The following is a 17,529-nucleotide window of genomic DNA, read 5'->3' as shown; positions in this document are numbered from 1 at the left end:
CCTTCACATCTCTCAAAACCCTCTATTTATCCTTTCGTCTGCACTCTCTGATATTTACTGTGAAGGTTCCTGAAACTGACGGAGGGAAGCCAACACAAAATTTATCCTCCTCAAGATCCACTTGACCCAAGTCCATAAGACAATCACCTGCAAATTCAATCATGTGAAGCATGGACAGCACATGAAGCAGAAAGCACACAATTGTACTTAAATATAGATCAAAAGAAGAAAGAACACACTAACATACGAGTATGAGCTTGGCAGGATTGCTTCATGATGCTGCCGTCTCCGACCTGACATTTTTTCCTGATTTTATTGGCAGTGAGATTATTTATTTATTTAAATAAGTTATGAAGTCATGGTCAGAATTTCACCAGTAGCAGCTGGCCAACAAAATGCTGCCTTAGGAGATTGATAGCAGACTTACTCGTAGAAATACTAATTTTATAAGTGCAATTATCCTTTTTTCTCAGCCCTGGCCTCCCACCTGTCAATAATGAACAATTAGTCAAGGGTAAGAGGAGGGTAAGAGTATTGTGTAGCCAGATGTGTATATTTTTTGTCATATTTGAATGAAAATGTCTATATTTAGAGAAAATCTTCTTTTTCCCGTATCTCCTTTATTTATCAACCGATTCTGACAACATTTGAAATAGAGTCAGTTTTTTCCTTTTTAGAGGCCCTACGATGTAGCTTAGTTAGATTATACCTTAATCCAGCACTGCATGGTTACCATGGATGTCATTAAAACTCCCCGAAGTGCATGCATAAGCTTGTCTCTGTAGCTCACAGTTACTGTGAGATATTGGATATACCTTTGGACGGATGTGGAGCCTGGGGGGAAAGTGTCTTTATTAGCCTGGCTGATTTAAAAATGAACACATTGCAGAAGACAGAGACAGATTTTTATCCCCCAATCAAAGTATTTAATAAATGGATTTTGTATAGTGGATCCAGGGGAATCCTTCCCCTTCAGACCTATGGTCACAGGATAGTGTAGACACAGCCCCACGCTAGACTATGAGCTGTAGTAGTGGTTTTAGCCCTTGTACACTCCAAGGAAGCAGGGGCAACAAGAGGATGAGTCTGGTGGAACCACTAGCCATAACCCTATGCCCTTCTCTGGTCTGCCACACCAGGCAAGGGGACAGATACCATGGTGGTATATGTGGTATAAAACCCATGATTAGATGCATGGCTCCTCTTGGCCTGTCTCCCAGTGCAGTGGAGCAGCAGGGGTTTCACATCTGCAGAGGTGAGGATGAACATTCTACAATGCAGGGCATAAGAATCCCAAAGAGTCAGACCAGTTTGAATGTGGTGAGTGACCATGATTATTATTTAGATCTGTTGAACAGGAACTTAAATCTGAGGACAGGATATCTGTTTCACAATGGAGAGTGGAAAAGCAAGATAATGGGCCAAGGAAATAAAGCTGCAGTCAGGTGTCAATTTTCTTTCTAACACAAAGGTGCTTTGGCAAGAAGTGATAAAACCAGAGCCATAGTCAGTAAGCGTAAATGATATTTGTGACTAATGACAGAATAAAAGCACAGTGTATCTCCCAGAAAACAGCCCTCATAAAGACACAGGTGTTTAAAAATCAACATCTAACTTTACTGAAGTCTTCAAATATTGAAGTGCCATCCACATACTGGAGGAAGCTAATAACTGCCTGGCCAAATTATTTCTGGCATAGAGAGAGAGGTAATTATGGGACTGGGTTATTACCAAAGCCCCATTATACCTGCTGCACAATAGGCGGAATCCATTTTCTTTCAGCAGTGCTTGTGTAAGACGTTAAGTCATGCATGTGCCTGGCTTACAAATCCTTTTCTAAGTCAGACCATCACCTATAAGCCATTGGCAACCCTGGCAATGCCATAATGGGGGTTTTGTAACCCACAACCTCTCAGCAAGGCACTGTATGTACAAAAAGTAACATGAGTTTAAAAAGCAAGGGTATAAAGTGGTATTTGGGGTTTAGCACAGACACTGAAGAGCAATGGGAAGCAGTGGTTGTGTTCCCCATACAAGCAGCACTTGCCATGCTCACTACTACCTTTATGCTTAGCACATTCCCAGATTCCTCCAACCCCCTTTTGCTCACTTGCCACAGCATCACACCCAGACGTCCCTCATTTGTGACTTACTTTTCTACCTCTCCAAAGTTATGTGACCTAGCCCTGAAAATGCCTCCTTTGGGACATGGCACACTCCTTTGGGACATGGCACACCCTGAATTCAGTCAAACATTACTTGTACATCAGCAGATACATTGCAGCACAGGCAGCTGAGCCAACAATGTAGAGAAAGGAAAGATCGACTCCTCCAGCAGAACAGTTAGAGCTCCACAGAGACCTTCTGGGACTGGCATCTGCAGTAAACCAGTGGCTGCTGGACATTGGCAGGCCTTCAACTCAAATGTGGAAGCCCCTATCTGAAAGGGCATTCCAGTCAAACCCAGAACAATGGCCATTTTATGGATGGTTAGAGAAAGAGAGAGAGGGGGAGGACACCAGGCCAGATATTGGCCTTGTTGATACATGGGAGAGGAAAAAAAAAACAAAGCAGAAAGAGAAAGGGGGTGGAGGGAGGGATTGTATGTAGAATGCAAGGAGACAGGAGGATTTGCATGCAGAGGATGCAATGATAATACTCTCTTTATCCCATCCTTTGTTTGTTTTGTCTATTTAGATTGTAAATTCTCTGGGGTAGGAATTTTCTCTTATTTTGTGTTTGCAGAGTGACCAGCACCACAGAGCCCTGATCTCAGTAGGAGGCTCTACATGCTACCATAATAATAAACAATAGCATGAGGAAGAAGAGGAGCTTCACCTGCCGGTTGTTGATAAGGAGGAGTGGTAAGAATTATTGTGCCACAGTTTAAATCAGACTGTCTCAAATTCCTACAGCTAGTAAAAGGCATGTGCGTGTTTCTCTGTCTTTCATCTATAATGCTTTTGCTTTAGTCAGCAATGCATTGCATAGATAGTTCAGCAGAATCCTCTGTGTGCTTTCTTTATTTATTTCAACTTTTTCATGCCTATCCCAACTAAACAGTGTTTCATATAAAAGAATTCATAACTGATAACACACTTAATGGACAATACCTGGGCAAAGAAAAAAATCAACAGATGTTCCATAAGCCCACACCATCAGCCTGGCTTCTTCCCTACATGCCTGAGAAAACAGCTGTATGGCCATGGGGTACAAGGACTCAGACTTAAGTAAACATTAAGGGCCAGATTCTGATCTCTTTACTCATGCTGAATAGCAACACCTTACTCCAGCAGTGGTCCCACTGAAGCTAGTTTAGATACAATAGCTTAAACCACACAGATGTATAAATGTTCTCTTGGTCATTTGGAGAGCTAGGCAAGATGATGCTGTGAGGACAAGGTGGTTCTGTTGATAGGTGCCTTGTTAAGGGCGTTGTGGTTTTTTATTCTTTTTGCTTAAGCACAGTCCATAAAATGTAGGTGCTGACCACTTGCAAATCTGACCCTAAGTGTGTAATTGAGCTTTAATTCTGTGAATGAAATGCTGTTGAACTGTGGAAGTCAATGGGAAACCTGAGTAGTAAGGTGCTATACAAAAAGTGTAGTCTGGTTCTACGTCATTGGATTCAGAGCCATTTAGAGATGTTGTTACTAAACGGTTCAGTTTAATTTTTAAACCTTATCCAGCTCCATACATTAGGTTTTGTGGGCCTCATACTTGGCACCAAAACCATCATTGTAGACTCCTGCAGCAAGAGAGGTTTATTTTCTTAATCTTAATTAAGATTAATTACAGATGAGTGAGTGGGGCCATATTTTTTTTTTGGGTCTAAAATTTAATTACTTGTGTGGTGGGTTCTTGTCTTGCAGGAAGTGAACTCCTGTTCTACTGCACAAGTATTCCTTTCCCCAGGCTAAAATCCTCCAGCTCCTGAGAAGCCTGAAAGACAAGAGAAATGTAGTTCTGCTGCATGAGGAAGTCCAGTCATGGAGAGGTTGTACAGGGACACATGGCAACACCTGTGTGGCATAGAGCTTTGATTTCTGGCAGCAGCATCAAGACAATGGGGAAAGCCTCAGAGGCACAGGTGTAAATCCAAAGTATTAAACTTTGAAATACTGGTTGTTTCTAGCGGTTATCCTGAATTAAAACTTTGTATCTTCACTGCATGGTCATCTGGAGATATTCAGAGTGGGCTCTGTAGATGGATCTACAGTTTTCGGCTGGCTGACACAAAGCTCTGTATACAAATGTCTCAAACTCTGGTGAACCTTTCCTGCTGTCCCACCTGCAGTAGTTACACCCTGTTCTAGGCCAGTCATTGCATTTATAGCTCTAACATTCTCTAGATGCCATTGCCTCCCTAAACAGAATAATTTTTAAGGAAGCCTGTGAACACAGCTATACATATCCCCCTGAATGACCTCAGTGGCATGTAGGGGCAACAGATATTCAGTTCAGAAGTGGAGAAAATAGATTCCCTGTTTTTGAAGCATCACAGGGTCATTAAAAGGGACAAGTAAAAGAAAAACAATATAAATTTGTGCTTCTGTCCCTGAATGTTTTGAAGTCACAGTTGTATATTTGTACTCTCAGCCATGCAGTTTTTAGACCTCAATCCTAGCTGAGGCTGAGCTCTCTGGCTCCGATACAGCAAAGCCTTTAGGCATGTGCTTAATTATGACACCATCTCTAGAGCTGCTCACCTACTCTGAATTAAGTACTTTCTTAAGTGCTTTCCTGGCTCGGGGCCAGAGAGCTCAGTACTTGTAGGATCGAGTCCCTAGTTAGAGGATAGAGAGAAGTCTAAATCTGTTTTCCCTGCATTAAAGTCTTGGCTTTGCTACAGCTCCTGTTTGGGTGTGTTCTGAAGTGACTAGATGCCAGCTGCTGAGTCATTGGGTTCCATAGAAAACGGTTCTGAACTTATTGAATTGTTCTTGACAGAACATTTCACCACAGGTAATCACTTGAAGATCTACAAGTTGAGACGTGAGTTACTGGTTCAATAATTCCCTAAATTGAGTTTAGATTGTTAACTAGTTACTTAGTTGCCTATAGTGATGTGTACGTATGCTCCTGACTGACTGAAGTAGCAATTTCACCTCACAGCCTGGAAAACATACAAACTAGTGGACTTAAGGAACCTGGCTATGCTCCATTTCACATCTCCCAAGCAGGACACTGGGGTGCTGTGCTGGGATTTCTCAAAACTGGGTGATTGGACAACAAAATGGCAGATGAAATTTAATGTAGATAAATGCAAAGTAATGCACATTGGAAAGCATAATCCCAACTATACATATAAAATTATGGGGTCTAAATTAACTGTTACCACTCAAGAAAGATCTTAGAGTCATTGTGGATAGTTCTCTGAAAACATCCACTCAATGTGCAGTGGCAGTCAAAAAAGTGAACAGAATGCTGGGAATACTTAAGAAAGGGATAAATAATAGGACAAAAAATATCATGTTGCCTCTATATAAATTCATGATACGCCCGCATCTTGAATACTGTGTGCAGATGTGGTTGCCCCATATCAAAAAAATATATTGGAATTGGAAAAGGTTCAGAAAAGGGAAACAAAAATGATTAGGGGTATGGAACAGCTTCCGAATGAGGAGAGATTAGTAAGACGGGGATTCTTCAGCTTGGAAAAGAGATGGCTAAGGAGAGATATGATTGAGATCTATAAAATCATGACTGCTGTAGAGAAAGTAGATAAGAAAATGTTGTTTACTACTTCTCATAACACAAGAAGTAGGGGTCACCAAGTGAAATTAATAGGCAGCAGGTTTAAAACAAATAAAAGGAAGTATTTCTTCATGCAACGCATAGTCAACCTGTGGAACTCCTTGTCAGAGGATGTTGTGAAGGCCAAGACCATAACAAGGTTCAAAAAAGAACTAGATAGAGGATAGGTCCATCAATGGCTATTAGCCAGGATGGGCAGTGGTGGAGTCCCTAGCCTCTGTTTGCCAGAAGCTGAGAATGGGCCACAGGGAATGGATCACTTGATGATTTCCTGTTCTGTTCATTCCCTCTGGGGCACCTGACATTGGCCACTGTAGGAAGACAGGATACTGGGCTAGACAGACCTTTCGTTTGACCCAGTATGGCCGTTCTTAAGACAAACTTTTACATACTAACAACAACAACAACTCTTCCTCCTCCTCCACCTTTCCAGTACTGGTGAAGAGACCCACAGCATTTTTGTTTTAAGCTTGTTTTAAACAAGACTAATTCACAAGTTTTTCCCTTTGTCTCCCCTTCCCTGTGTTGCCATCTCATCCTGTTTGCTCTGCTCTTCATTTAGTTTCCCTTCCTGCATTCAGATCCATGTGGGCAGATACCAGTTTAGACTCTCACTGACTTCAGTAAGACTGTGTAGGAGTAAGGGCCCACTTCACTGACCTGAATATAAGATTAAACAGTATCCATTTTTAGCTGTATTATAAGGCACCTTGCATGTTTATGGTACTGTGAGAGCAGGAAATTATAAATAAACACTTACCTTCCCCTAGGATTCTGGGCTAAGTGACCTATAACTGCTTTTCTAGAAAGAAAGATAAATAAATTAAACAAACCACAACAACTCCCCTTCTATTTTTAAAGCAATTTCCAATATCCCACACTGAGAATCCCGAGTGCCTCATGGAAGGAACCCATTTCAGTCATGCACATACACGTGTTCACATTTCATTTTGGGGGGAGTAAGAGCAGCTGAGTAATTCAATGTTGGGAGATTTTCAAAATGCACAAATGGAAGATAGGTGCCAGTCCCCACTGAAAGTTAAGAGGAGCGGGACACTTATCTCCTCCTGTTTTCCTAGATGTAAGCAAGGTAAGCTGGGCTAAAAGATTAATTAAAGGCTCTCAGAAAGGAAAATGCTTCACTCACATACGTACGTTAAACAAAACATTTCAAGCACTATATCCTTAGCTATGATGATTGATACTAGCTTGAGAATCTGGCCCAAGGTTTATTATATGACTAAAATATTTGTCCTCAAAAAAAAAAAAAAAAAAAAAAGGTTACAAGAGTATAATGTAGTTATGGTAGCATCTTCATCATTAAGGCTATAACTAGAGCTTGTTGAGAATTTTCTGTCAACGTTATTTTTTGTTGACAAGTGCAGTTTCTACAAAACTCAAAGTTCTCCATCGGAGAAAATGAAGCACAATATTTTGTTTTGGAACAGTTCAATGCAAATCAAGACATTTTGGTTTGTTGAACTAAATGGAACCATTTCATTTTGAGCCAGTTCAGCATTAAACTAGATCTGCCTAAGGTGCTGTGCTGTCTCTTGAGAGTGATAGTTCAGGTGCTTCATGCCCCCATTCTCTCCTATGGGCTGGGCTTCATCTCCATGGTGCAAAGCAGTCTTCAGTTCAAACAAATTGCATTGTGCATCATGGGATTCATATGAATGTAGTATGTTAGCCCAGTCCATAGCTGTGAATGAAGACATGAGGGATCTGAACTACAACTCCCATGAGGTACTGCAGCACCTTTGGCAGTTTGTCAAAATGATCTGAAACAGAACCTTACACTTTGGCTCAGCAAATGGAAACTAAACATTTCTGAACTGAATTTTTTTAAAGAACTTTTTGATCCAGAAAAAAAAGAAAAAAAGTTTCAATATTTTAACATTTCATCCCAATTTGGGACAAACAACAAATGTCGAATATCAGAAATTCTCACACATCAGAAATTCTGGTTTCTCTCAGCACTAGTTATAAACTTTTCATCAATGCAAAAATAATTGCCACAGAGCAAAGAAATTATTATTTATTAATAATACTGTGTTAGCACCTACAGGCCTTGATCTGTGAACAAGCACCCATTGTGCTAGGCACTGTTTACACTTACATAATAATAACACAGTCCTTGTGTTTAATCTAAACAAAATAAATAGATACGTCTAGATCAACTCTAGCCTGATACCATTAATTTCTCTATTAAAACAAGCACAAAATGATAAATCTAAAACATGAATTTTCTTGATTCCTTTGATAAGAATCAAGTAAAATGTCTGCATTATTTCAGACAGATATCAGTTAGAAATATTTATTTGCAGGACAAGAAACCAGGTGCAAATGGACTCTTCATCATCTTCCACCACTACTGAAACAGACCAGCTCTGGGAGTCAGTTTGCTTGCGTGTGCATATGTTCTCCTAAGCATTTGCCTATGAAAAAGGAGATAAGGCAAGCAAATGCCTATTTATATAGGAAAATTCATGTGCAAACAGGGACATGCACACCAGAGGCACAGACTCTGAATATGGTCTGAAGGTAATTTAAATGAAAATGTGAAGACTTGGTATAGATGAGACTATGAACTGAATAACTGTAGGTGCTGGAACTAGCAAGGCTCTTATGGTGAGCAGCTGATTAAGGGTTTATGTCTGACATGTCGTTTCTAAATGTATATGCATGGTGCTATGTATGAAAAGAAAAGTGTCTTGTATGTATTGTTGTGAACTGGCCTAAGGTGTGTTTTAATTACAGACATATGAGAGGCTAAAATTCATTCACTTTAATAGTCCACCTTAACTGATTACTCTCGTTATAATTAGTATGGCAACACCCATTTTTTCCATGTCCTCTGTGTGTGTGTGTGTGTGTGTGTGTGTGTGTATATATATATATATGTGTGTGTGTGTGTATATCTTCCTACTGTATTTTCCACTGCATGCATCTGATGAAGTGGGTTTTAGCCAACAAAAGCTTATGCTCAAATAACTAAGGTGCCACAAGTACTCCTCGTTCTTTTTGCTGATGCAGACTAACACAGCTACCACTCTGAAACCACACAACATGAATTAGTAATTTTCTTTTTCCTTGCACCACATAACTTCTGCGCCCAATACACACTGAGACACACACACACACAGCTCTGTTCCATGGAGGGTTTTCAAGCATGGCAGGAAAAAAGTCCCATCAACTCTTCCTATCTTCTGCCAATGCAGCCAAATTTTCAACAATGCCTTCTGAATTCATCCCTGCTGTTTTGGTGCACAGATCAGGGTACTTAAAATACAGGGCTAGAAGCCCTGTGAAAAATGTTCCCCGTGAGATACATTGCTATTTACAGGAAACTTTCAAAAGCTATACTTCCAAAGCAAACTGCACCTTCAAATCCCTGAGTTGTCCCAGGCTGGCCCTATATTTACCCAAAGTAACTGGGCCTCAAGAAATCATGGACCCAGGTGAGTTTCCTGTGTCCTGTCCTACATTCCCATTCCCACCCCTTTACTTCAGTACCTGTTGTAAATACTCATTGCAGAAAGTCACAAGTGCTTCTCCCCTCCTACCCTACCCCTGGCTCCAAAGTTGTTAGCAACCAGTGTGCTCATAACCTGAGTGACAATGAGGAGGAGAAAACCCTCTCGAATAAATTCCCATAATCCAGAGCAAGACTATCTGGAAGCAGATCCAGCTAGCACTCCTAATGACCTTTGCTGCCAAGTGTGAATCCCAGGAGGTATTTTTCTATCAGCTTCAGAACCCTCTTAGCTTCTAAAGACAAACTTCTGCTTTTCTTTCATGACTGATACAACAATATCATTCTGACAGTAACATGCAACTTATTTTGACACGATTCACCACTCAGCAAAAAAAGGTGTCAAAGATTTATAGAAGCAACTTCTTGAACATTTGACTTGAGCTATTGCTAAGAACACAATTATCCCCCTTTCATATAGGCAGTACTCTCAACTGCCTAGGTCAGACATTGGCATGAGCCTCACTTTATGCTGTGCTCTTTCATTTCCAGCATTCTGTACATACAGTCCTGGTTTGCAACTAGGAATGCAAGTAGAAAACCTTCCTACTAGACCTAAATCGTAACAGCTGTGAAACCTCTTTGGAGAGGATGTGCATCAGACCTCTGGTACCAAACACAATCACCATGAGCCACTGAAGCTAGACTATTAGCAGGCACTCATTTAGTTTCTCCTATGAACCTTCATCTACCGGACAGAATCTCTAATTGGGTTAGACATGTTGGACCAAATCCTTTTCTGGTATAACTCCACTGACTTCAGTGAAGTTGCAACAGCATAGAATCTGGTCCAGAGTTGCAAGCCCTAGCCACAAAAAACACCTTCCAGACCTTAAGTATTCCCCCTCCTCCATGGTCGACTATGCCAGCTTCTTTTCAGCATCAGGCTGGGACTGACCCTGCAGTTCCCATAGTTTTGACTGCACACCAGCTTTTATCTCCTCTGAAGTCAGTGTTCTGGTTTCTCTCCCTCAGGCACATTGGAGTGTAGATTATTTCACACTTAACATTTGCCATAATCTAGATCAAGTTTATCAGAAAGAATAAAGAGAAATAACCATAAAATAGAAAGGCAAAGCAAACAAATATGCTTCAGACTGATATTATTAAAATATTGCTGGGTGGGCAAGAACCTTGTGTTATGCAGTTGAATAGAACTACAAGCAGGCAGAATGATTTCTTTCACCTGAATTACCGCTCAGAAATTGGGTCTCTATCTAGGCTCCCTGTATTTTTTCCAAGACTGAGCATTTCTTTGTTAATTGTGGTCATATGTCCAATCCAAGATATCCATCACCATTGTGTCTCTGCATCTTCTTTTTTCAAGGGAGCTTTTATAGGAAAGGAACCCCCATCAGATCTCTTAGAGCATCTGCCCAAACCAGTTTTTCAGGTGACTCAGCTTTCACCCAGCACCTCTCCCCCAACTAGGAAGAGTAAGCCATCGTGACTCAGGATTTTTGTTGGTCTGAATAACTGCCACAAGGTTTTATCTGCCACTTAATTCTAATATTCTCTTATAGCTTCCTTGAGAAGGGTTTGCTCAATGAGGGAATCTGGAGATGGAAAAGATCTATTATAGCTGATCATTTAGACGAGGGGTAGGCAACCTATGGCACGCGTGCCAAAGGCAGCACGCAAGCTGATTTTCAGTGGCACTCACACTACCTTGGTCCTGACCACCGGTCCAGGAAGCTCTGCTCTGCATTTTAATTTAATTTTAAATGAAGCTTCTTAAACATTTTAAAAGCCTTATTTACTTTACATACAACAATAGTTTAGTTATAGATTATAGACTTATAGAAAGAGACCTTCTAAAAATGTTAAAATGTATTAGTGGCACGCAAAACCTCAAATTAGAGTGAATAAATGAAGACTCAGCACACCCAGGGCTGGCTCTAACTTTTTGGCCGCCCCAAGCAAACAAAAAGAGCGCTGCCGTAACACCCCCCCCATGAGCACCGCACTGCCGAAACCACCCACTCGAGCGCCACGCTGCCCTTAGCCCTGCCTCCCTGAGCACCAGTGCCACGCTGCCCAAATCCCCGCCCCCCTCAGCGCCACCCCCTCAGCGCCGCGCCAAAACAAAAAACAAAAAAAACCCTCCAGTGCTGCCCCGCCGAACCAAAAAAAAAAAAAATCAAGCACTGCCCTGCCCCAAGGTGCTGCCCCAAGCACGTGCTTGGTCGGCTGGTGCCTGGAGCTGGCCCTGGGCACATCACTTCTGAAAGGTTGCCAATCCCTGATTTAGGCCTTCCTTCTGTCAATTGTCTTACTCTGTGGCTGAGGGAGAAAATGGTATCCTTTAAGATATTAATGCCCCAATTAATTCCCAGCTTTAACTGTGTCTGGTTCTGTTAACATCAAGGACATGCTTCAGTACCTTGCTGAACCAGGGCCTAATTGTCATTCCACAACTAGACAGAAGTGGGGGAGACGTGAAAGGTCTAGCTTCCTTGAGAAGACAGTGTGTGATTTCCTCTAAATGGTACCTGTTGACTGACTACTCTATCACAGTGTGACAATGAGGAACACTTCTGTTCCAAAGAAAATAACTTTTAGTTTTGTTATGACTAAAATATCTGACTTCCATATGGAGGATTGTATGTTTGAAATAATTAGTAAAAGCAATAAGCAGGCAGAGGAGACAGCCTTAAGGGACAGAACATTTTGAAATATGATGCTTATTATGAAGTGGTCACATGGTTTTTTTTATGAGTAGAAATGTGGGTGTGACCATGATCTCAGTGTTTCTATTCTGTGGTGTTTCTTTAATATTTATACCAAAAGGCACTGTCATTGTTTATGTAATGTAGATGTGTATCATCGGAAAATAGCTTTAAAAAGGACTCCTTCTTCTAGTCTGACAATTGCATAGCAGGAGCAGGAATTAACAATTACAGACTTGAAAAGTATAATGCCTTCACAAGTTATGAAGATGTACTGTGAATAATAAACAAGGTGAAAGCAAGATTAAGATCAGAAATAATACATACACACTGAGCCTTTCATCCAAGGATCTCCGAGCACTTAATACACACCAAATAATGACTATGTATAAGTAAATATTACTTCCATTGTACAACTGGAGAAACTGAGGTATAAAGTAGTTAAGTGATTTCCTTCCAGGATCCCCCAGCAAGTTCATGTCAGAGTCAGGAATAATACCTAGTTCTACCCTACCATTTTCTCCCTTGGTCACAGAGTAAGACAATTCGCAAAAGGAAGGTCTAAATGATCAACTGTAATAGGTCTTTTCCATCTCTAGATTCTCTCATTGAGCAGACACTTCTCAAGGAAGCTACAAGAGAAGGTTAGAATTAAGTGGCAGATGAAACCTTGTGAAAGTTATTCAGATCAGCCAAAATCCTGAGTCACTGTCTAGGGAAGTTGGTTTCCTATCCATTGGGAACTGTTACTTTGTCCAATGTCTTTGCTTCTGCTATTGCTTTATTTAATGTTGTATTGAGTGCAAGAAAATTTTGGACTCATTCTGCAATGCACATTATTTTCTTCCCACATATTATCTGCTTCAGTCTGCAATATTTTCACATCTAGAATAGTGTCAGAATCTTCTGATACCTTGGTTTCAGTCTGTAGCATTTCCTCAAGGATATTTTCAGTTAGAGCACCCAACTGGTTCAAATGTGATCAGAAGACTTGTGCTATGGAAATAATGTGTTCTGACTGTTAGGTCTTCTCTAGGTTATAATCCTGATTCCTCATAGAACCATATAACAAAAAATTTGGGGAAAGTGATAAGATTTTTTGTGGCTTCAAGCAAAGAAAGACACAGAGCTAAATACTTTGCATCAGTTTTCACTAGAGGATTTTGGGGTGATTCCTACCTTGGATCTACTTTTTTCAAACGCACCTGCCAGGGATAAAGGCGGTGTTAGAATAAATTGAAAACCTAACAGCATCAAGTCAGCACTAGGCCCAGAAGATGCACACTCAACTGTTTTAAAAGAACATAAGAATGGAGTGGCTGAACTGCTAATAAAAATATCCAATTGCTCATCAGAATCAGCTTATATACTTGAGAACTAGAGGGTAGCAGTTTTTCATACATTCCAAGAGCAGAGGGGACCACGGTGATCATCTAATATAACCTCCTGTTTAACACCAGCCATAGAACTTCCAAAATAATTTCTAGAGCAGAACTTCTAGAAAAACATCCACTCTTGATTTAAGATTGTCAGTGAGAGAATAATGTTTTACTTCAGATGTGACTTGAGTCCACAATTCCTGACTTAGGAAACCAATGCCTTATCCATTAGGCCACTGGGCCTACTAGCTAGAACTGTTTTTAAGAATGGTATTGGCAGTGATCCTAGGAATTTCAGACCAGTAAACCTTATTCAGTATTGAAAAGTTTGTTAAAACAGAGTTATAAAGCTACAAGAGGAATGCAATAAGATAAGGACAAAGAGCATGGTTTTTATAAAGGAAAATCCTGCTTTCATCTCTTAGTATTCTTTGAGACACAGAAAAACCAGGAAGAGATTGAAAAAGACTGACAGTAATCAGTTAGAGAGGAGACAAGTAACTTGTGTCATGACAGAAGCATACAAAATAATGGATGATTGAGAGAAGGTACATTGTTGCTTGTTGTTTACCCCTCAGAATACAAGAGGATTGGGGGGGAGGGAAATTCAGTGAAATTAAAAAGCTACAAAACTGTAAAACTGATCAAAGGAAATACTTTTGCATTGTCTTAAAAAAAGGAACATACAGAACTCATTGCAATGTGATATCACTGTCTATTGTACTTATATGGCCTCCATTACAATAGTATGGGAGTGCTTCACAATCATTAATATATTTCTCCAACACTCTGTTGAGTTAGGGAAGTACGATCATCCCCATTTTACAGATAGGAAACAGGTAGAGAGAGATGAAATTACTTGCCAAAATAACATAAGACTCCTGTGGTGGAACAGGGAACAGAACCCCAGTCTTTTAAATCCCAGATTAGCACCCTAAGCAGAGGAACATTAGTCCACACTGAAGCCAAGAGCTCAGTAAGATTTAAAAATATCATTAGATGTTTGTATAGACTACAGGAACACCCTCAGTTATATCAGATATGATTTAAAATATATATATTTTAATTAGAGAGATAGGCCCTGTTAACACACTAATACAATGTTGTTGTTCTGGGGTCTCTAATGCTTCAGGATAAGGTTTACATTCTGAAGATGACAAGTGAAATTTCATTTGTCAATGCCAGCTCTGTATCTCAGATGTACCGTTATGGGACTGCTGGGTCAGGATAGCCCCCTGCATGGCAGTCTGGAATAGTAGGTGAAGATTTTGTTGGAAAACAGAGGTTTTAGCCCCAAGTAAGCCAGGCCATAGTCCTAAATGAGACTTTTACAGCTGTCAGAGATGTCCTGAACGACAGACTAATGGCTTCAAAAAAATGCCATGCACTGACATGCTTCCAAGCTGCTTAATTTATAAAACAAGGCTACATTTAAGCAAGGATTGGAGCCTGTGACATAAAACCAGCAAAAGCATAGAAATTCAGATTTAATGCTGACATCCGCTTAACCTCACGCCACTGTTCCAGTTCCCAAATAGAGCTCCGCAAGGTTAGGGTCAGGCTGAGTGTCACTGCTTTTTGTCACCAACTTTCTGTTATCGAAGTCATACACATAACACAATCTAGAGATTGAAGATAGTAAGATTTTCTATATAGCCACTGAAGTACAAGAAAAAAAAAGATACAGCAAAATTTCTAAGATAACAATACCAGAAGGTTAAGTTATCTGTGTGACCTATCTCTAACCTGAACACTATGGTTAATAGGTTTCCTGTAGCCATCATGTGATTAGACAGCTCTTGCACCTGTTAACAAAAAAAGATGCCTAAATATGTTAACGGCCACTGTTTCTTTCTAAATAAACCGCTGCTTCATCTTAAATTGCTAAAGTCAACTTCCTCAAGCAACCACAAAATGAGAGGTTCTCGTGGGAAAAAAAAAAAAAGTACCAGGCTTCAGCTTTCAATTTAAACAATCACAGTGAAATGTACAAGTTATTTCATTGGAAGGAAGAAAAAAAAATCAAACTGATAAAAAGTTCATAATAACATTATATATAACAACAAATTGTGAGGGGCTAGGGCGAAGGGCCCGGCAGAGATGTTAAAGACTTGTCTATTCTTAAAATCCTTGCCACTTTAACTATATCAAGATGGTTAAAATGGAAAAACAAATAATGTGGATGTAGTTACACCACTATAAAAGTGCTTATTCCAGTCTAGTTTCAGATTCCAGTTTGTTGAAGAGAAAAAGTTATACTGATCTAAAGCACTTTATACTAGTACAACTGTATCCTAGGACTTTCACAAATAAAACTTCGTCAGGAAAATAAATACATAAAATAAATCACACCCCTTACCAGCATAGTTATGGCTGTAAAACTTTTAAATTTAGATAAGCCCTTAGCTATGTTCCTCCCTTCTCTCACATACCTCATAATAAAGTAAGAGCCTTTACTTAATTTTTTTTCCAAATTATAATTCAGGGCCATATTCTTATACCCTTACTTATGTTGGGAAGTGATTTACTCCATAAGAGACCCATTTGAATCGGATTCTCATTTATAGTAAGATTGCTTTACATCTTTCTGGCAGGGAAAAGAGATTTTGAAGTGAGTGTAAATGTAAATTTTTCACCACTCTGGCTGCCAAGGGGCCTATAAACAGGCCTTAGTGTGACTGAGAATCAGGTCCATTGCACAGAGACTACTCATATGGAGTAAGGCCTGGTCTACACACAGTGTATGTCAATAACTATTTTGGTTAGAAGTTTGATATTTTTTACTTAAACAGTTTTAACCCCTAATGTGGATGCAGTTATGCCCATATAAAGGGATCTTTTTCCAGATAATTTATTCCTTGTCCTGCACAGGATTAGATATATTGGTGTAAAGTACCTTTGCATTGGTATGACAGAGTCCACACCAGGGGGTTGCACTGAAATAATTAAAGCAGTACAAGTTCAGACAAGGCCTTGAGTATAATGCTATCAGCATATCAGAATCTTGTCCCTAGTGAACTGGTTCTCTCTATGACCAGATCCTACATGAGATCCATATGAGCAGAGCCCTGCCCACAGTCTCTGCTCAATGCAGGACCACACTATCCATTATATAAGGCTACTGTATGCCTACTATGCACACACCAAAAAGTCACAAAGACCCACCACACGCACCATGCCCCTCCCATATCAATCACTTATTTTAGAAAGAAACAACTTCTGCAAAATCCAGAATGTGAGGCAAATAAACTCACTTTCAAGTGTGGTGTTTGTCCAGGCTGCCAGACAAGTTTGGTAGCTTGCAACAAAATTTGATAGTCCAGACACTAGAAAAAAGAATGAGAAAGAGAGAGAGAGAAAAACTGCAGACATTTTGCCTTAATTATTTAAATGGTTCATGTTAGTAGTCAATGCATAGGCAGTCTGATCTCGCACCTCGGAAGTCAACAGCAATGTTCCCATTGTCTTCAATAGGAACAGGATCAAGCCCTTGGTTTTTACATGGATTTCCTGGTAACCCTCACAAATGCCATCTATCTCCACTTCATGTGAACTCATTCTTTTTGAAGCTCCAAAAATCAGTTTCAGTATAATCATTATTAGTATAATACCTGAGCAGTAACCAGGATGTGGTTAGGTTGCCTGGAGTGTCTTTCGCTTTATTTTTGAATTTACAGTATCTTAATTATTCTATTAAAAATGTTTTAAACTTATGATTTTGAACAATGACTTAAAAAGGAATGGTACCATGAGCTGCTAGCTTGTACTGGTAACAGTAGGGTATTCCTTACATTAGACTATATCCCCTTTGACAAGACAGACATACACAAACCTGGGATGCAGCCATATTGGGTGGCCTCAAAATTAGTAAGCCAGAGAGCTTGTTTTTGCTGCTTAGTCAGTTCTTCCCAACTACTTATGTAGTGCAGCAAAATGCTCCTGAATGTTTTTTAAAATATTGCTTGCCTACAAAATGTTGGCAGTACCCCATGCCACTCAGCTTATCCAATACCTTACTAAAGTGTACTTTATTTGCAAATGAAGTGTAAAAATATAATTAGGAAGGCCAAAAAATAATTTGAAGAACAGCTAGCCAAAGACTTTAGCAAAAAAAAATATTAAGTATATCAGAAGCAGGAAACCTGCTAAACAACCAGTGGGGACACTGGACGATTGAGATGTTAAAGAT

At 39.9% G+C, this 17,529-nt stretch overlaps 1 long non-coding RNA gene across 4 annotated transcripts in view; it reads right to left on the bottom strand.

The window, feature by feature from the left end:
- Positions 1-17,529, bottom strand: part of LOC127050249 (uncharacterized) — an 81,963-nt gene that overhangs the window by 42,561 nt on the left and 21,873 nt on the right. For 3 of the 4 annotated variants that reach the window (XR_007774167.1, XR_007774165.1, XR_007774168.1), the window contains exon 3: positions 6,518-6,559. The exons of the other annotated variant lie outside the window; for it this stretch is intronic. This is a non-coding gene — a long non-coding RNA (uncharacterized LOC127050249). The remainder of the gene's footprint in view (positions 1-6,517; positions 6,560-17,529) is intronic. 4 annotated transcript variants of the gene reach the window in all.

This window comes from Gopherus flavomarginatus, chromosome 4 (assembly GCF_025201925.1).
Source record: "Gopherus flavomarginatus isolate rGopFla2 chromosome 4, rGopFla2.mat.asm, whole genome shotgun sequence".
NCBI lineage: Eukaryota > Metazoa > Chordata > Testudines > Testudinidae > Gopherus > Gopherus flavomarginatus.
The sequence above is the reverse complement of the archived record's forward strand: the minus strand, read 5'-3'. Positions and strand labels throughout refer to the sequence as shown.